The sequence below is a fragment of the Rattus norvegicus genome, chromosome 6 (genome assembly GCF_021556685.1).
Source record: "Rattus norvegicus strain SHRSP/BbbUtx chromosome 6, alternate assembly SHRSP_T2T, whole genome shotgun sequence".
Classification (NCBI taxonomy): Eukaryota; Metazoa; Chordata; class Mammalia; order Rodentia; family Muridae; genus Rattus; species Rattus norvegicus.
In genome coordinates this window covers 104,087,713-104,109,120 of record NC_141539.1, presented here as the reverse complement: position 1 = coordinate 104,109,120, position 21,408 = coordinate 104,087,713, and the positions used below count along the sequence as shown (strand labels likewise).

Here is a 21,408-nt window from a genome sequence, read left to right as displayed (position 1 = left end):
TGTTGGGAGGCCTTTGGCTTCTGCCACTCTATCCTCATTGGGAGTCGTCTCAGATATTGTTTCTAGTTTTTAGTTGAAAGAAATAGCTTTGCACTTCACAGAGGTGTAACAAAGGCTTAGTGAATGATTCGTCTCATTTCAGACCATCACAAACTCTTCCCTGTGGAAGGCTCTGCCCTCCTCCCCTCTCCCCTGAGGCCACCCTGATGGTCAAACCACATTCATGCCTCCAAGACCTGCTCAAATGCCCCTCCATCTACGGGGCCTTGCTCCGTGATGCAGACAGAGCTGGGACACTGAGTTCTGTGAGAACCCCAATGTGTGGATAGCGAGAACAGCTTGTGTACAGGAATGTTTCCCTGAGGACTCCGGGTAGTGAATAGTTTTTCTTCACCTCGTGACAGGGTCGCTGGCCTATCATGAGCAGTAAATATTTGAGTCCTACAGGAGGCAGAGGTCAACCTAATTAGACAGAAAACAGAACAAGACGCAGAGGAAGAGGGGAGGGGAGGCAGGCAGCCTCTGGACAGCCACCCTTGCCAGAAAAAGCTATTTCACACCTTTTGCCTACCTGCTGGCCTCTGTGTGACCAGACCATCCTCCACTACACACACACACACACACACACACACAATTCTATTTGTAGACAAAACTCAAAACAATGACTCCAAAAATAACTCAGTCTTCAAGGTGATCGGAAGGTCATGGGAACCCCATCCCCGGTATCTCCAGAACCGGAAGGTAGACGTTGGCTCAAAGAGGGGTATGCTAAAAATGTTAGCAGGTCCTCCTGTGACTGCTGTGGGTTTTAGACACTGTCACCCTGCTGGCTCCTATAAAATATTTTTAAGTTTTATATTTTTATTGTTATAAAGGCGAATGCTCCAGATTTTATTCCTTTTTCTATGATCGTTATTGTTATAAGCTCTTGACTTTAGTGTTTGTGTGTGTATGTGTGGTACACGTGTGTGTCGTGTAGCACATGCTCGCACAGACACAGAACCTTTGCATGAAGCATGGAGACCAGAGGTCACTTCAGGTGTGCTACTCTGTTGCTAGACACCTTTTATTTTATGTTTTGTTTTTGAGGCAAGGTCTCTGCCTGACCCTGAAGCTGCTTTTGTAAGACTGGCTGGATACACTCCCTGAGAGCCCTCTGTCTGTGGGGGCTGGAGACTGAACGCAGTTCCTCACACACAGCAAGCCCTTTACCTGCTGAGGCAGCCTCAAACCCTGGTTTTAGGTTTTTTTGGGGTTTTTCCCCCCCAGGAAAGAGGCTCAAATTGCTCAGACTAGCCTTGAACTCCTGATACTCATGCCTCCGCCATCCTGAGTGTTGAGACTGCAGGCGTGTGCCACCCGCTGGGCTCATTGGTGGTGATGGTTGAATCCAAGCCTTCATGTATGGTTTTTAAAGGAACCAAACTCTCACTATACCTTGGTGGTGAGGAGAGGAAGTGGTCAAATAAGGGAATAGACCTTGGGTCTTTAGGAATGTAACCTAATGGTTTTTAGCAAAGGAAGGGGAAAGGTGTAAAAGGCAAAACTGTCAGGGCCAAGTTTGCCATGTTTGGGCCCGCGTTTGCCATCCTCTGGCCTGCTAAAGCGCTTCACTCTGGAGATACGGTTTTAGTTCTTTATTTTTGGAGTTCATTCACCGAACCATCTCTCCAACCCTTTCCCAATAATTTTTAAAAATATTACAAATAAAATATTTTCATAGAGCTGGGAGGTGGTGGTACATGCTTTTAATCCCAGCACTTTGGGGGCAGAGGCAGGCAGATCTCTGAGTTCAAGACCAGCCTGATCTACACGTGAGTTTTAGGACAGCCAGGGCTACACAGAGAAAACCTGTCTCAAAAAATATTTTCATAGATAAAGTATTTTCAAAACTTGCCTATGTTCATCAAAGAAACAGAATTAACAAGATGAAGATACATATATCTCATGAGTATATGGAGACTCAGAAATTCTGGGGTCTGCCTTTGGCAAGCCAGGGACTCTGGAGAATCATTTTGTAAATTCCAATCAGAGACTAAAGTCAAAAGCAGAAGACAAATGTCTCAGGGGAGACTGCACATCCTTATTCTACCTTATTCTTTTTTTCAGGCTGCTAACAGATTTGACAAGACCTACCCACAATTCACTTTGTCAGTGTACGGATTCATAGATTAATCTTATTGGTAAACACTCTCAAAGATATCCTGAATGATGCCTGACAAAGCATCTGGATAGCTAAGTGAGGGCCTCATTGGATCATCACAGAGCTCTGGACACTGTCTGTCCTGAGCCTGTTGGAGAAGTTGTCCCTGGGTGTGTGAAAGTAGAAAGGACATAGGTCCTTTCTGCAGAGTCACCTCCTTGTATAAGTGGGACCCACAGAAGACATGGCTGACACACAGTGGTCACCTGTTTCTGCAGTTTGGATCTTGACTGTTCTCCAACAGCTCATGAAGTCAAGGCTAGGTCGTCAGGATGGCACTGTAAGGTAGTGCCAGTACCTACAGAGATGTCTTTAGGACACAAGGGAAGGGACTCCTCTTCTTCCCTTTTGTCTTTCCTTCAGTCATGGGAACCTACTTGGTGTTACGTGCACTTCTGCCTTCTGGCCGCACTGCATTGACTCAGCAGGGCCCAAAACCCTGGGAGCTGATGGATCACAGGCTGTGCCTGTGTGTGTGTGTGTGTGTGTGTGTGTGTGTGTGTGTGTGTGTGTGTGAGAGAGAGAGAGAGAGAGAGAGAAAGCAAGTGGCAGTCAGTGTCTGTGTGTGTGTGTGTGTGTGTGTGTGTGTGTGTGAGAGAGAGAGAGAGAGAGAGAGAGAGAGAGAGAGAGAGAGGGAGAGAGAGAGAGAGAGAAAGTGGCAGTCAGTGTCTGTGTGTGTGTGTGTGTGTGAGAGAGAGAGAGAGAGAGAGAGAGAGGGAGAGAGAGAGAGAAAGTGGCAGTCAGTGTCTGTGTGTGTGTGTGTGTGTGTGTGTGTGTGTGTACACAACTTTTGAGAATCAGTTCTCTTGTTCCACGTGGATCCTGGGATCAACTCAAGTGTGCCTGAGTTTGGCCAAGCATCCTTACCTACTGAGCCAACTCATCCATTTGGTTTTTTTGGTGACAGTTCTTAGCCTGTAGCTCTGGCTGATCTGAAACTCATTATGTAGCCCAAAGTTATGGCAATCCTCAATCCTCACCTTATCTAATGCAAGGATTTCTGGCATATGCTACCACACCCAGATAAACCTTTGCTTGTATACACATGGTGCACATACATATACATGCAGGCAAAACACACACACACACACATACATACACAGTTGGTGTTGGTGTTGGTGTTGTCGTCACATTTGAGATAGGGTTTCTCTGTGTAGCCTTGGCTGTGCTGGAACTTGATCTATAGACCAGGCTGGCCTCAAACTCACAGACATACACCCACCTCTGCCTCCTGAGTGCTGTGATTAAAGGCTGTGTGCCATCACTGCCAACCATATAAAAATAAAATTTAAAGGGCCAGATGTTGTAACTTGCATCTGTCACCTCAGCACTCCTGTGGTGAGATAGGAGGTGGAGATAGGAGAATTGTCCAAAAGCTTGTGGACCAGCTAATCTGTAGTACATATCACAACAGCAGAAAAAGAAATCCCTTGCTTTGATAAGGTAGAAGGTAAGAACAGGTTTCTGAAAGCTGATCTCTGACCTCCATACAAGTAGATGGCACATGTGTGCAAGAACACACACATGTACACTCACACACTAAACCAATAGATATAAAATTGACCACCTTGAGGTGCACATATCTGTAGGCTCAATGGCTCAAGACTGACAATAGAATCACTTATGTTCAAGAGTTTGGTTCCAGTCTGAGCAACATAATGAGACTTTGTGTTACATTTGTTTTACATTATAATTCATATTATATTCAGATTTGTTTTCCTCAAAATTGATGCTTCTCCTTCATCCTGTGGCTTCAATATTCTGGGAAAATGGATTTGAAACAAGGCGAGTTCTAAGGTTCTTTGTGAGGAGCTAATGACACCTCAAGTGTTAGGATGTCTGCTGTCTTTTTGTTTCCTCCTGTCCATCAGCCAGACAGATGGGTATGAGAGGAACCTATTTGCTCAGTGTGCCAGCTAAAAGCAAACAGAGCCAATAGTGCTTCCATTACCCTAGCGTTATTGAATCTCAGGGCAAAGCGAGTGGACAGAATTTCAAAGCGGACTTATAGTGTTTTGCCCACCTGAGTATTTGAATCACACACTAGTCTGTGAGCCTAAGGCATATTCCAGGCAGCCTTTCATCCACATCCAGGAAGTTTTACCTTTGAGAACATACACATGTACTCAGCCTCAAACAAATCTGATCTCCCATCACTTATTTTTAGTTCTTTGGGTATGTGCTGATCATTAGCAACAAAATGTGTGCGCATGTGTGTGTTATATAAAAATGATGTGGAGTCCAGTCATGGAGTTTTGTTGTTGCTGTTTTGTTTGTTTGTTTGGTTGGTTATTTGTTTGTTTGTTTGTTTGTTTGTTTGTTTGTTTGTTTGGCTGGCTGGTTGTTTGTTTGTTTGTTTGGTTGGTTGGTTGGCTGGCTGGCTGGCTGGTTGGTTGGTTGGTTGGTTGGTTGGTTAGTTGGCTGGTTGGTTGGTTGGTTGGCTGGTTGGTTGGTTGGCTGGTTGGTTGGCTGGTTGGTTGGCTGGTTGGTTGGCTGGCTGGTTGTTTGTTTGTTTGGTTGGTTGGTTGGTTGGTTAGTTGGTTAGTTGGCTGGTTGGTTGGTTGGCAGGTTGGCAGATTGTTTGGTTGTTTGGTTGGCTGGTTGGTTGGTTTTGAGAGATGAGCTCCCTCCCTATATAACTAAGGCTGACCTCAGACACACAATCCTCCTGCCTCGTCCTTTCAAGGGCTAGGATTACCAATGTATGTTAATGTATGTCTGGTTTCTAATTACATCACTGTTTGCATTGTTGGTCGCTTGGCTGGTTAGTTTGAGAGAGTCTCAATGACAGGTCAGCTGACCTAGAACTCATCAGGTGAATTAAGTTGGCCTCAAACTCACAGAGATCTACCTGCCTCAGTCTCTCAAGTTAGGTGGGAGTTTTGAACCAGAAGAGAGAGTTTGGTCCTGAGAGCATTTGCTTCTAGAAAACTCATGAGAATCCAGTGTTTTGTTTTATTTATGCCAAGAATCTACTTCTTTTTTTAGTTGAAAGACTTGAATTTTCCCCTTGCTTAAGCCCGTGTGAGTTGGATTTCAGTCACTTGCTACTGAAAGAGGCCCAAAGGAGCTACAGATGGCTCTAGTAGAAGGACCTGGGCTTGAAGTCAGGAGGCCTAGTAGTCCATACTCTGCAAAACCTACGCTTTTGACTTTGGGAAAGCTGTATCTGGGCTCAGTTCACCATTTATAGACAGAGTTTTACCTTTCATAGATCTAGTTAAGTAATCATGAATCATCACGAATATCCAGAGCACCAAAAATTCTCACCCATATTTTACAAAAAGAGAGGCTATATGTTCTATTGGTTTTAAAGCAAGTATTACTATGTCGCCCAGACTGGTCTTGAACTCTTGAAGCTCAAGCTATTGTCATGCATCAGCCTCCTGAATAGCTGAAATTATAGGCACATGCTACTGGACCAAGCAAAAGAGAGGATGTTTTAACACCAAAAATATAAAGAACAAGATTTTAAAACTGAATGATGGGATAAATTTATACTTAAGAAATGGTGGTACACATTTATAATCCCTACAACTCCAAAGGCAGAAGAATTTTGAATTTGAGGCTCCCTAGAACTACATTCTGTTTCAAAACAATGACCACAGAACCAGACATGGTGCCTTGACTCATGATCACAGCACCTGGGAGACTGAAGCCAGAAGAACCCAAGTTTCAGACAATTCTTGCTTTGCCTGGTCACAGCAAAGCCAGTCTGAGCTATAGAGTAAGATACTGTGGCAGAACAAAGAGTAGGGAGAGGGCTCGGTGGGCCGGAGTGTGTGTTGCACATGTATGAGCTCCTGAGTTCAAGTCTGCAGAGCCCACACAAAAACCAAGTGCAGTCAGTCACTTGTACCTATAAACCCAACATTGAGGGAATCTAGAGACAAGATCCGCTGGGCCTTTATCGATGCCAGTCTAGCTCCAGATTCTGTGAGGGACCCGAATATAGGAGACAGAGAGAGAGAGAGAGAGGGAGAGAGAGAGAGAGAGAGAACCTAATGACTTCTCTGACTTTTATATACCTATCTGTTGTCACTCAGGTTCACACTCTTACATACACACTTATACACACATATACACACACTCAGACTAACACACACACACACACACACACACACACACACACACACACACACACACAAAACCTATTAAAAACAAAAGGCACCGGGCAAAAATATTTTAAAAGAAAACAATTCAATGACATTACATTCTTTTCTCTTTGCCCAGCCTGGAGGAATGCCACCACAGACTGACCCTGCTCTGATGTCTGGCGCTTAGAAACATGCACCTCAGGAACGCCCAGGTCTGTGTTCACGCTCAACTGCGGTCCACTTAATTGTTCCGCTTTGCCTCCGTTGGGGTTTAAATCTCGGCTCGTGTCCAGACAGAACACACCAAGCCAGCATGGCTCCACTTGGAGAGGTTTAGTGAGAGAAGAAGAGTAGCAGAGGGGAGAAGTAAAGGCCATGAGCATGTGGAGGGAAGGGTGGGGGGGGGGAATGGGGAGAGGAGGGACAGAGGGAAGAGGGCAAGAGAGCAGAGAAGAGAAGAGAGAGAAAGAGCAAGAGAGTGAGGAGGGGCCAAGCAGCCCCTTCTATAGTCAGGCATAGCTGGCTGTTGCCAGGTAGCTGTGGACGTGAAGCTTAGACAGACTACCAACAGCCTCTTTATCTGAAACTGTCAGCCTCTGAATGTCATCAGCCCAGCCTGGACCCATCCAGTCTGCCCTGGATGTTCCACGCTCTGAAGATGCCAGAGAAAAATACAAGTGTGAGCTTAGGTTGGGGCCGACAGATCAAGCCTTCTCACCCCAGATCCTGTGACTTCCAGCCAGCTTTGGGACTGATACTTGACTCCTGTCTCTTGTGGTCTTAAGAATCTAGCAGCTAAGGGGTTGGGGATTTAGCTCAGTGGTAGAGCGCTTGCCTAGGAAGCGCAAGGCCCTGAGTTCGGTCCCCAGCTCCGAAAAAAAGAACCAAAAAAAAAAAAAAGAAAAAAGAAAGAAAGAAAGAAAGAATCTAGCAGCTGGGCAGTGGTGGCACGTGTCTTTAATCCCAGCTCTCCGGAGGCAGAGGCAGGCAGATCTCTGTGAATTTGGGGCCTGGTCTATAGACTGAGTTTCAAGCCAGTCAGCAAAACACAGAAAAACCCTGTTGTGAAAAACAAGGCAAAATGGGGGTGGGGTTCGTGATAGCAGAACAACAGAAGCCCCCACGTTCCCTGATGACCTGTAAAGGGGGGGAGGCACTTCATCTCTCGTGCTTCAACTCTCTGTGACTCTCCCAAAGCTTCCAGAGAACCGATTACTATTTCTGAAGAAAGGACAGAATACCTTGACCTGCTCAGGGTCAAATGGCTGACATCCCAAGTGAGGTCTCTCTGACTCTTAAGCCCTAATCTTCACCCTGTAAAGAAAGAAGGGACTTCCCTTTTGATGCCTGCTGAGTTAGGAGGGTTGTGAGTTTGGGACCATCCTTCTCAGAGAAGGAAGTCATGAGCTCAAACCATCCAGAAGCTGAAACCTGCTTCCAGCCCTAACTCACAGCTTCCGGGCTTCTGCTGCCCAGCCCATTCTGTCATCATCTTTCATTCTAGAAGCTGACCCACTAACAAGCATTGGGAAAGGAGGGAGGCCAGGGCAAATTAGGAATGAAGGAGACAAAACATGTGTCTCCTGACCAGAGCATTCTGCCCCAAATCCCAGTGCCAGGATGGCTCAAAGAGGTCTTTGGTAAGGTGCTCAGGAGAGAGTTGAGAGCTGGTGGGCTGGAATCCTGGACTCTGAGAACTGAAGGCCCTAAGTGGGAAACCAGCTTCTTGGTATTATCTCTCAGACTTGACTCTGGACTCCCCAGGCTTAATCATACTGTTTCCTCAGTCTATAAAATCAGGTGTTAGGGGCTGGCTGGTAAGGACAGCAAGATAACAAATCCCTTGACTTTGGAATCAGAAGGACCCTGAAGACAAGCTACTCTGTTCCTGTGCCCATTTCTCTGTAACCCCCTCCCACCAATCCTTCCCACCTTGGACATAGCACTGCCTCCCCTCCCCTCACCCCCACCTGTGGAGAAGTCCTTAGGTGAATTTCTGAGTTTGTCTCAAGTCTCCCCCTCTTCCTCCTCCACCAGCAAGTACGAGGCACTGTGTCCTTTCCCATGGGCTGCTTGCCTCTGAGTCTGCTCCTCATAATCTGTTCTCAGACCTGAAGCCACAGGGACAATTCAAAACTGATCATGTCATTTGCTTAAACCCTCCAATAACTTTCCACTTGACATGGACGAAAATAATAAAAAAAAAAATCACACTATACATGGTGATACACATGTACCTGTAATTCCAGCAATTGGAGGTAGTGGTGGGCTGTCCAGGCTAGCCTTCAGTGATCCTGTCCTAAAAAGAAAAGGAGAGCGGAGAGGAGAGGAGAAGAGAGGAGAGGACAAGAGAAGAGAAGAGAGGAGAGGGGGGAGGGGAGAGGAGGGGGGAGAGGGGAGGGGAGGGTAAGGAGAGGAGAAGAGAGGAGAAGAGAGGAGAGGAGGGCTGTAACCTGGTCACATGCTCTGTGCCCTGACCAGCCTCCATCTACCTCATACCACAGGCCTTGCACCGTACTCCCTGAGCTGTAATCCTAAAGAGTTCAAGGCCCCTGAATACATCTCTTTCTACTCCGGGTCTTTTTTTTTTTTTTCTTTCCAGAGCTGGGGACCGAACCCAGGGCCTTGCGTTTACTAGGCAAGCGCTCTACCGCTGAGCTAAATCCCCAACCCCTACTCCGGGTCTTTTTATCTCTTGGTTTTCAACCTAACAGACACTCAGACTCTGCCCCAGACGCCTTCACTGGCCGACACCTAAAGCCAAATCCCACTGGCTTCCCCTCAACACCACCTGGTTCCTTCTTTCTGAGCACCCATTACAAGTGTTGATCTGTTCACAGCAGTCAGTCTCTCTCTTTCTCTCTCTCTCTCTCTTTCTCTCTCTCTCTCTCTCTCTCTCTCTCTCTCTCTCTCTTTCACATACACACACACACACACACACACACACACACACACACACACACACACACAATTGGCACTCAAGAAATAATTCGGAATGAAAGATGCAAGTCCCCATAGGCCTCCGGGTTAGGAGTCTTCTCTGCACCGCACTGCTCCCCGTTGCTCTCTGTCTCCAGAAGGCTGGTCACTGAAGGGGAGCTGGGAAGGTGTTGAGTTTGCTGGTTTCTATCTCTGCCTTGTGGGAGAACTGAAGGTGGCAACTGGATAGTGACTGTCTGCTGCTGAGTGGATATTGGGAACAATGACAACTCCCAAGTACCCACTCTGGTGTCCCCAGAGGCATTTCCCTTAGCCTGATCTCCCTTATAGAAGTGGGACTCCCTTTGATGAGCCTTGGAAGGTTGCCAAGATTGTGTACCCAGAGGGAGCTGCTGTGAGGACCACCAAGAAAGACGGGGAATAGACAGGAATCATTGTTTCAAAAGAAGCCTGCTTGACTGGCTCAGGGCCACAGAGCAGCAAGAATGAAACTCTGGACATATTGCTGAGTTAGGCCTGGCTTCCACAATGCCCCTAACTGATGCCTGGTGAAAAGTAATCGGCCTGGCTTTCTGGGCATTGGCCCAGCCTTCTTGGGAGAGGTTGACCACCCTTGGCTGGAAAGTAGTGTCATGTGACATCCCCAGGTCCTGGCAAGAAGCCCCAAGACTCTGGGCAAGGATAGATCTATAAGTTCCAGGAAGAAACCTCCTGTGGGAAGCAGCTGTGGTGGCACCTCTGGGCCTCAGGGATCCGTGTGCCGGAAAGGAAGCCCCTGGGAGCCGAGAGCCTCGGAAGAGCACTAGGAACAAGCCGTCAGCTCTGTCTCCCTCAAGACTCAGCAGCCTCCTTAATAGGCAACCTGCTAAGACTTTTTAAATAATTTGTTGGTTACCCCATATACTGTGCAAAATGTGCAACCAACAAACTTACTTAAAGAAAAGACAGCCCCGGGGTTGGGGATTTAGCACAGTGGTAGAGCGCTTGCCTAGCAAGCGCAAGGCCCTGGGTTTGGTCCCCAGCTCTGGAAAAAAAGAAAAGGAAAAAAAAAAGAAAGAAAGAAAAGACAGCCCCCTTTGTGGTGCCTCCTCTGACACGGTTAGGGTTGCAGTCAGTCTATGGTTGTGCCATCCAGACCTTGAACAGCAATATGACTTCTAGCCACTTGAAGCCTGGGGTCCCCAGGAGATAAAAGGAAAGGGTGACTTGCAAGTAGAAACGCCTTGAAGTAAGAATCTCTCGGAGGCTTTGCAGGTGTTCGTTTAATTATTCAAATGACCTTCCCGGGCTTTTGACAAAAACAACCAAACAACCAAAGAACAATCTTTTACGACTTCCTTACCTAAGGCTCAGGGACCATTGAGGAAGAGGGGCAGAGGGCTGTAAGAGCCAGGGTCAGGGAGTTTGCTGTGAGACTGTGTCTCCTGGGACTATCAGAAGCTACACCCACACAGTCTCACCAGCCAGGCTTCCTGAGGAGCAAGAGCTGAACAAGACCAACACCCATAGACACGCCAAAGTAGACAGGAAGGCTGTGAGCCCTCAGCCCTACAAAAGAACTGCAGACAACTGAGGAACACTCAGACTGGGAGAAATAGCCTTCCCCGGGGAGGAGCGCAGCAACTGGTTATTTCCTATCAAATAGCCGATCTTGAAAACACATAACACTATACAGACTGAGAAGTCTATAGGAGTGTGTGTGTGTGGTGTATGTGGTGTGTGGTGTGTGTGTGTGTATGTGTGGTGTGTGTGTGTGTGTATGTGTGGTGTGTGTGTATGTGTGGTGTGTGTGTATGTGTGGTGTGTGTGTGTATGTGTGGTGAGTGTGTATGTGTGGTGTGTGTGTGGTGTGTGTGTGTGTGTGGTGTGTGTGTGTACGTGTAGTGTGTGTGTGAGTGTGTGTGTGTATGGTGCGTGTGTGTACATATACACATGTGTCAACAATTATTGAGAAAAGAGGCCATGAATTTCAAAGAGAACAAGGAAGGGTATAGGGAAATTTGGAGGGAAGAAAGGGAAGGGGGAAATGTTTAATTATACTATAATATAAAAATATCCCTTGTATGTCCATTCTGAGTTTTGAGGGGGCTTGTAGAACTAAACACAGCATTATGACTATAGGTGACTGAGGGCATCTCTCAGAGGGGTTGCCGCTGCCTCAGGATCTGGAATTTCCTCAAATTCCTACTATCCATCCTTTTATTTCTGTGGATGTCCCTGACCTGTTGCTTGAATCCTTCTCTTCCGTCCTCCAAAGGTTCTCTTGTCTGTGGTTTGTATAGAGTTGAGTCTGGTCTGATTTTATAAAATGAATGTTCCCGGGCCCTCTTTCAAGATTCTGATCAGTGAGTCTCGTAGGCTCTGTGACTTTATTCCAAGAGTATCTTGGTGATTCTGAGCTCTACCCAGTCCCGTCCCCTTTGTTTTTGAGACAGAGTTCCAAGGCTGGCCTACAACTCTTCATCCTCCTGCCTCAAACTCCACCACAGGGAATCATTGTACAAACAGCTAGCTTCTGAGTTTTTTTTTAACTTAAGTATTATAATGAGCACTGTAGAAATGACTCCACGGACCACACATTAGTTATATCTGTGGAGGTAAGATTGTGGGATCAAAAGATAGAAGCAGTTTTTTAAGCTTTTGTCATATTAGCATCAGGAAGTCTATACTACCAAACATAAAATTGTATCACTTAAATGGATTTTGCTTTGTTTTCAAACAGGATCTTGAGTAATACACGCTGGCCCTGAACTCCTGATCCTTCTGCCTCCTCATCTTGACTGCTGGGATTACAGACACACAACTCTATGCTCGGCTAAAATTGATTTCTGTTTTCTTTTCTTGAGACAGCTTCTCATGTATTGCAGCCTGGCTTTGGACTTACCTTCCCGATCACCCTGCTTCTGCCCACCAAGTACTGAGATAACAGTCGCACACCACACACTGTACCTTAAATTGCTTTTTTCCAGGGGTTGTTTCCTTGAGACAACATCTCGTTATGTAGACCAAGTTGGTCTCAAACTCACAGAGATTTATATCCCTCTGCCTCCCAAGTGCTGGGATTAAGGATGTTCTATACCAGACTGGCCTTAAATTGATTTTTATAACAACATAATAAGTTAATTAAAACAGGAGAATGAAGAGTTGCAGGCTAGCCTGGGTGCACAGCGAAGCTGTCTCAAAGATAGAGGGTTGGGGATGAAATTGGGGAGATGGTTCAGAAACCCTGGTGTCCCAACTTTAATTCTAGTCTCAGAATTGAGAGGCAGGTTCCCCCAGAATATATTAGCTCAAAAGATTAGTCATACTGGAAGAGAATAAATGGAGAAATAATTGAAGATGATCCCCCATATCAACATTTTGCCTCCAAATGCATCACACCTACACACACACACTCACATACACACACAGGTACACACACACACTCACACCCCTACACACACAGACACATACTCACACAGAGACACAGACACACACACTCTCACTCACATACACACACAGATATACACACTCACACCCCTATACACACAGAGACACACAGACACACAGATACACACACACACTCACACACCTACACACACAGACATACACAGACATACAGACACACAGATACACACACACTCACACAAAGACACACAGGCACACAGATACATGCACACCCACACACCTACATACACACACAGTCACATACACACACAGATATACTCACACTCACACACCTACACACACAGACACACTCACACAGAGACACAGACACTCACACACTCACTCACATACACACACAGATACACACACTCACACCCCTATACATACAGACACACACAGAGACACACAGACACACAGATACACACACACTCACACACCTACACACACAGACATACACAGACATACAGACACACAGATACACACACACTCACACACCTACACACAGAGACATACACAGACACACAGACACACAGATACACACAGATACATGCACACTCACACACCTACACACACATTCACGTACAGACACACACTCACACAGAGACACACAGACACACAGACACACAGATACACACAGATACACACACACTCACTCACATACACATACAGATACACACACTCACACAGAGACACACACACTCACACACACACACACTCTCACACATACACTCACATACACACACAGATACACATACCTATACACACAGACACACACTCACACAGAGATACACACACACAGATATACACATAGACACACACTCACATACACACACAGATATACACACACTCACACAGAGACACACACACTCTCACACACAGATACACACAGACCCACACTCACACAGAACCACAGACACACACACACAGACCCACACTCACACAGAGACACAGACACACACACACAGATACACACACATTCACAGACACACACACAGACACACAGATACATACACAGAGACACACAGACACACACTCACACAGATACACACACTCACGCAGAGAGAGAGAGAGACAGACAGACAGACACGCATACACACACACACACACACACACACACACACACACACACACACACGAAAAAGAAAACCATAGAAGAGATGTTTAGACTTCAAGATTCACAGTGAGGCTGCTCTATTTACTTGTGAGTGTGGACTCTTCATTTGATTCTTATCAGAAAGGATCAGGAGTCTGGCTTTTTTTTTTAAGCTTGGGGCAGTTCTTCAGTTATTTTGGGCAAAGAGCTTTATCTGCTCCACAAGTCTCTCCCCCTTCTGTGGCTTTCACTTCCCTGTTTGCTTTATTGCATTTGGTGGCACAAACGGCTTTTAAGAACAGATTTAGAGCCATCCGTCCTGTCTCGGATGTCTGTTGCAGGGATAGCTAAAATGTTTTCTCCCGTCACAGCTGAAAGTCATCTGCATTTCCATTTCTTTCTCTGGCTCTCTTATGGCCCATTTGGAGTATACGGTGATGCATGATATAAAAAACATGGGTGGAAGCTGACCCTAAAGCGTGCTGACGTCCCACAGTCTTCCTGCAGAGTGGCTCTTTCCTGAGCGTTGTGAATGCGTCTTTGCCCTCAGCCAAGTCTTTAAATAATGTATCTGTCTTAACAGAGTCCGCCCTGGTTCCTAACTTTCCTTTCTTTGTTTTTGCATCGAGGCCTCACTGTGTATCCGCGGCTGGCCTCAAACTCACAACTCCATCTGTCTCTGCCTACGGAGTGCTGGGATTAGAGGTGTGTGTCACTACAGTTGACTATCTTCTCCTATTTTTGTCCTGGTGTGTTTTGAGCTGGACATGGTGACACTTGCCTGTGACTTGCACTGACAAGCCTGATGGGAGGCTCCATAAGTTCTACCAAGATGGGTTACACTGTGAGGCTCTGTCTCAAGCAAACAGGCAAACAACAACAACTTTTTATAAAAAGCTTTGCCCCTTCAGACTCCAAATGAATTGTAACAATTATATAAGTTATATAAGGTGTCTCGTTTTGTCTTTTTCTCCCCATTTTAGTCTTATTGTTCAACTTCACAATCAGGATTAAAGGAGCTGGAGGGATGGCTCAGTAGTTTAAAGTGGGTAACTCTTACACAGGAACAGTTTGTTTCCCAGTACCTACACCAGGCAGCTCACAACTACAGGCAACTCTCAGGTACAGCGAACCCCACAGCTATGGCCTTCAAGGGCATCTGAACTCATGTGCACATGCTCAACATACATGTAAATTTTAAAAAAGAGATTTTTAAAAATCAGAAACACTGGTGGTGGCGGCACAGAATCCCAGCACTCAGGTGGCAGAGGCAAGTGGATCGCTATGAGTTCGAGGCCAGCCTGGCCTACAGAAATAGGTCTAGGCAAGCCTGGTCTACAGAGATAGTTCTAGGCCAGTCAGAGCTACACAGAGAAAGTGTCTCCAAAACAAAACAAAAACCAGAGTGAAGATCCATCCCTTGGTCAATCAGGGTTTTCTTTACTCTTCCTATTTAATTATTTTTCTTTGACTAAATATATTTTGCTCCAAAGCAAACTCACTCCCAACTGCATACTTCATTTTCTGAGTTGTTGTTTTGAACAAGCTAGCTCTCTCCCTTTCTGTTCCCTTCCCCCTATACCACTCTTATTCTTGTGGTTACTAAAATAAAAGCATTTTGATCCAAAAGCCACACAGCTAAAATGATACGCTACCACCACCCTCCTGACCCAACAGATGTCACTTCTTGGCATCAGCCAGCAGCTGTCTGGATTGTTCTGAGGACACTTACACACTGCCTTTCTCTCTTTCCTTTTCCCTTCCTGTAAACGGGCAGACTTATCTTTGCACTGTCTTCCTGGATTAAAACATTTACTCATTGAAAAAAGACTCAATATTCCAGAAGTGCCATCCCTATTTAATGTATGAAACAGGAGGAGACAGTGTACTGAGTTGAATGGTGTCTCCTTAACATGCATGCCGTCCAGAATGTGACTAATTTCAAATGGGGCCTTTGCAAGCAGAGTCAGTTAAAATGAGGTCACACTTGGGTCAGGATGACTACGTCCATGCCTGGTGTCTTTATAAAAGAAAACACATAGGGCTAGAGAGATGGCTCAGCAGTTAAGAGCACTGACTGCTCTTCCAGAGGTTCTGAGTTCAAATTCCAGCAACCACATGGTGGCTCACAACCATCTATAATGAGATCTGATGTCCTCTTCTGGTGTGTCTGAAGACAGCTACAGTGTACTTATGTATAATAAATAAATAAATGTTTAAAAAAAAAAAGAAAACACATAGAGAAGCCACGTCGTGAATGAGGCAGAGAGTGGAGGAATGTGTCTGCAAACCAAGATAATTGGACCTTGCCAACATCCCCCAAAAGCTAGGAGAGAGTCTCGGAACAGGTTCCCTCCCACCCTCCAAAGGTCCTAGTCCTGAGGACACCCTGAGTTCAGACTTTCGGCTCCCTAAGTGTGAGAGTATACACTTTGCTCACTTGTTAGGGCAGCTGAATGGCTCCAGTCCACCCTGAACTCCCATCTTCCTGGGCCTCTCCACTACTGGTGTTTCACCCTTAGATCCACTGAGACAGAGGAGGGGTGTTACTTTAAGCCTGTCCCAGCTGAGACAGAAGAGGGGGTGTTGTTGAAATCCTGCCCAGAGCAGAACATGAGCAGTCCCCTCTGGAATGCAAACATCACGGAAGGACAAAATTTCTCCTGTTTCCTGACCAACTGCAAATCTGTCTTTGTAGCAGGACTATTTATGGGACATTCTGGTTTTAAGCACCCAAGGATCTGTCATCAAGGGATTCAGTGGAGCATAATTTGAAAGTTTCTGACCACCAGGCTTTCAATCTTGGTTCTACGATCTTTTAGAGACTAATTCTGGACAAGTACCTAGATATTTTGAAGCCATCTGTAAATGGAGACAACAATCATTTACTCCCAGTGTGTCTTACAGAGCTGATGCTAGGATCCGTGAGATGATTTGTGGAAAAACATTATTTAAACCATGAACCTCTGGGTAGATTTACCAATTACTGGTGGTTGCCCATAGAGCAGGAGGGACGGGGTGAAGGATTGGAAGGTCTCATACTTCTTACTTTTATACTTCTTGTTTTGTGTATCAGCTCTGCGTCTTTTGTGCGTTTAAGATGTATTTTATTATTTTCACTATGTATATGGGGGTGGTAGGCACACATGACTTCAGGTGGCCTCAAAGGCTGGAGAATGCATTGGCTCCCCTGGAGCTGGAGTTATGGGGAGCTGTGAGCTGTCCAACTTGGGTACTGGGAACTGAACTCAGGTCCTGTATAAAACAGTTACAACTCCACACTCCAGACACTGGTCTCTTATGCTTATTTTTTGAGTTCTGGGAATCAAATTCAGGGCTTTCCATGTAATAGAGACATATCCTGCTACTAAACCATATCCCAGTCCAGCTCCATGTCCTCAATGAAGTAAAATGTCGAAAATACTTTTAAAGATTTGTTTTTAAATGAAAAGAGTGTGCTATGGGAGTATGTCACGTGTGTGTGTATGTGTGTGTGTTATGTGTTTGTATGTGTGTGTGTGTATTTGTGTGTGACCAACAGAAGCAAAAAGAGGTGGTCGGATACCCTAGAACTGGATTTCCCGGGGGTCGTTTGCTGCCTCGTGTGGGTCATCTGGAGAAGAGCAAGCAAAGCTCTTACACACTGAGTCATCTCTCTGCTCCCTGAAAATATTTTAGGGGCTAGGGATTTAGTTCAGTTGGTAGAGTGCTGACTTAGAACGCACACAGTTTATCCCAGCACCGTACCGACAGGGCATGGTGGTACATGCCTGTAATCCTAGCCAGCACCGAGGAGGTGGAGGCAGGAGGATCGACATAAAACCCTGTCTTTTAAGAAATGGTTTTCAAAAACATTCACCCAAGAAGCGAAAGCCAATAAAATTCTCTGCCCTCATTCCAAGTTACAGGTAAACTGAGTGATAAGACGACCAAAGGGCCTCCTGTTGGTGGCTGGCACAGCAGCAGGCGTTAGCTGTAACCATCGCTGAGAGTGTTGTTAATGGAAAACTTTGCTTCTAGTTCAGCTTCAGCCTGATGGCGTTGGAACTAGTTATTTTATCCCTGCGGGCTCTAGTGTATATTAAATGAAATATGTCTTAAACCTTAACATTTTTTCCAATGCTGTGATCCTAGCATCCCTTTGACTCCCAGGAGGTAATTCCACTTGCCATGAAAACCAACATTAACATCACCAGATGAGGGATGGAGAGTTGGCTCAATGGTTAAAAGCAATTATTGGTCTTGCTGAATACCTGGGTTCAATTCCCAGCACCCATGTGGTGGCTCGCAACCCTCTGTAACTCTAGGCACTAGGCACTATATGCTATACAGACATTCGGGCAATATAAATTTTTTTAAAGATTTATTTATTTATTTCATGTATAAGTACACTGTAGCTGTCTTCAGACACACCAGAAGAGGGCATCGGTTCCCATTACAGATGGCTGTGAGCCACCATGTGGTTGCTGGGAATTGGACTCAGGACCTCTGGAAGAGCAGTCAGTGCTCTCAACCACTGAGCCATCTCTCCAGCCCAGGCAATATGTATTTACATAAAATAATAAGATAAACATCTTTCTAAAAGGATTTTGTTGTTTTGATTTTTAGATCCTTATATGAGGAGACTGGCTGCCCAAAGAACATGAGATCGCTGGCCCACATGGCAGGTAGCAGAGGGAGGGGATGCAGAAACTCATCCACAGACACAGAATGACAAGTACCCAACACTTAAGGAAGGACAGGGCAGGCCTCAAGCCCCAGGGTGAAAAGGCAGGACTGAGATGAGTAAACTGTGTCTCTATCCCTGACTGAGTCCAAAGGTGGAAGGGGATCTCGAGGTAGATTAAAAATGCAGTTCTCTGCAAAGGAAGAGTATATACTGCTTTGAAGCCACACTGAGGCGTCAGGCAGGCTGCCTTAGTTTGAACCTTGCCCCTTCCATTCAACACCCGTGTGACCTTAGTCACGGTACTCCATTCTTGGTTATGAAACAGTGGGGGCAATAGCACCCCTAGTGGATGGTTGGAAGATTACATATGTGTAAGCACTACCGGGCACATATGGAACGTGTGGGGGCTTGCGGTAAGGGTCCTCTCAAAACAAAGGGAAGGCAGCATGGCATCACCAGTGTCCTTTGTGTGCATGCATGGCTATGTCTCGAGCCTGTAACAGACCACATAATCAGAATGGGAGATAAAGGGGCTAAAATGTATGGGGAACTAACAAAAGTATAAAAGCTACCACATCTCGCTACACTTGGGGCTCCGTCTTTGGATGTAAATCTGCTGATCCAGTGCCAGCACAGATAAATGGTACTTCCTGGCAGAAAACTCTTGTCCTGTTTCTCTGTTTGAAACCGCACAACAGACTATACATCTTAAGTTATGGGTTTTTTTTTTTCTTTTTCATTTGTATGTTAGGCTGCAAATGTGTATGGTTTTCATTTGGAAGTTCCGAGTTGATTTTGGAAATCATTCTTGATTTCTCTCCTACCTTATTCACGAGGCAGGGTCTCTCAGCCAAAACCCAGAGCTAACTGATATGGATAGTCTCCTGCCGTGGTGCTCTGGAGGTCCTTGTCTTCATCTTCTGAGGCTGGGTTTAAAATGGGCCACCGTGTTCAACCAGCATTAGTAATGAGGCTCTGGACCTGGACTTTGGTCTTTGCATGGCCAGTGTTTAATCACTAAGCCATCTCCCCCGGCTACTGCTGTGTATTTTACTGTGATCAAGGTGCTGCTTTGGGTTTGGTCCACTGAGGACACCTTGCGTATGTGGGTAGAGAGCTCCTCAAATGTTCTAGAAGCAGCAGAGGTACCCCGTCTGGGCGAGTGGAGGCCGAGAGGACATTCCTAAGCCCTTATAAGCACCTAAAACACTCCGGTTGCGTCTTGGATTTAGTGCGGAACCTGAAAGGAGGGCGCACAGGACGGAGGATTTGACTTCAGCTTGGATCCCCTGAATCGGCTGCAGGAAACACTTTTACTTTCACAGCTTCCACAACTCTTGGCAGCCAAGGACCTTACCTGCCAACGACCATTTCAACTAAGCGGGGTTTGCCTGCCCTCTAGTGGCAATTCCGATGAAATTCACTCAAAACTGGAAGCGATACAGTACTTGCCTCTCTCCTTTGTTGTTCCTCTCCTCCCCTCTCCTCCCACTCCCCTCCTTTTCTGTCCTCTCCTCTTCCTTCCTCTCTCCTCCCCTTCCCTTCCCTCCTCCTCTCCCCTCCCCTCCCTTTCCCTGGTCTTTTCTTTCCATTTTTTCTTTCTCCTTTCTCTGGCCCCATCCTTTACTTATTATTGTAACTTTCAATTTTTAGCTTCATACTTTACATTTTTGCCATTTTCCTCCTATGGTCATTGGTGGTAATAAACTTTAAGATATTTCTTTTAAATAACATTTTAGAGCTGGGAGTGGTGTGACACACTTAGGAGGCAGGGGCACATCGATCTCTGTCAATTTGAAGCCACCCTGGTCTACATAGCAAGTTCCAGGCCGGCTAGGGCTACATGAAACTCTGTCTCAAAAATGTAAATACATACATACATACATACATACATACATACATACATACATACATACATACAAATGAATAATTTTAAAAAACCTAAGCGTGGTGGCACATGCCCTTAATCCCAGCACTCAGGAGGCAGAGGCAGAGGCAGAGGCAGATGCAGAGGCAGAGGCAGAGGGATTTCTGAGTTTGGGGCCAGTCTGGACTACTAAAAAAGTTCCAGGACAGTCAGGGTTACACAGAGAAACCTGTCTCAGAAAACCAACACCAGCATGGAAAAAGGTTATAGAGGGGACACAGTGAGGTGTCAGTGTATGGACACAGTAAGGTGTCAGTGTATGGACACAGATGTCAGTGTGTGGACACAGTGAGGTGTCAGTGTGTGGACACAGTGAGGTGTCAGTGTGTGGACACAGTGAGGTGTCAGTGTATGGACACAGATGTCAGTGTGTGGACACAGTGAGGTGTCAGTGTGTGGACACAGTGAGGTGTCAGTGTGTGGACACAGTGAGGTGTCAGCGTGTGGACACAGTGAGGTGTCAGCGTGTGGACACAGTGAGGTGTCAGCGTGTGGACACAGTGAGGTGTCAGTGTGTGGACACAGTGAGGTGTCAGTGTGTGGACACAGTGAGGTGTCAGTGTGTGGACACAGTGAGGTGTCAGTGTGTGGACACAGTGAGGTGTCAGTGTGTGGACACAGTGAGGTGTCAGTGTGTGGACACAGTGAGGTGTCAGTGTGTGGACACAGTGAGGTGTCAGTGTGTGGACACAGATGTCAGTGTGTGGACACAGTGAGGTGTCAGTGTATGGACACAGATGTCAGTGTGTGGACACAGTGAGGTGTCAGCGTGTGGACACAGTGAGGTGTCAGCGTGTGGACACAGTGAGGTGTCAGTGTGTGGACACAGTGAGGTGTCAGTGTGTGGACACAGATGTCAGTGTGTGGACACAGTGAGGTGTCAGTGTGTGGACACAGTGAGGTGTCAGTGTGTGGACACAGATGTCAGTGTGTGGACACAGTGAGGTGTCAGTGTGTGGACACAGTAAGGTGTCAGTGTATGGGTACAATAAGATGTCAGTGTATGGGAAAGGCCACCATATGGATGAGAAACTCAGCAAGAAGCACAGATTT

The 21,408-nt window shown here is 46.1% G+C and overlaps 1 long non-coding RNA gene across 1 annotated transcript in view; it reads right to left on the bottom strand.

Annotated features, from left to right (window-relative positions):
• The window catches only part of LOC102547797 (uncharacterized), a 29,195-nt gene extending 9,446 nt beyond the window's left edge, over positions 1-19,749 (bottom strand). Inside the window, exon 1 of the long non-coding RNA XR_015622476.1 lies at positions 19,253-19,749. This is a non-coding gene — a long non-coding RNA (uncharacterized LOC102547797). The remainder of the gene's footprint in view (positions 1-19,252) is intronic.
• Between the last annotated feature and the right edge of the window lie 1,659 nt (positions 19,750-21,408).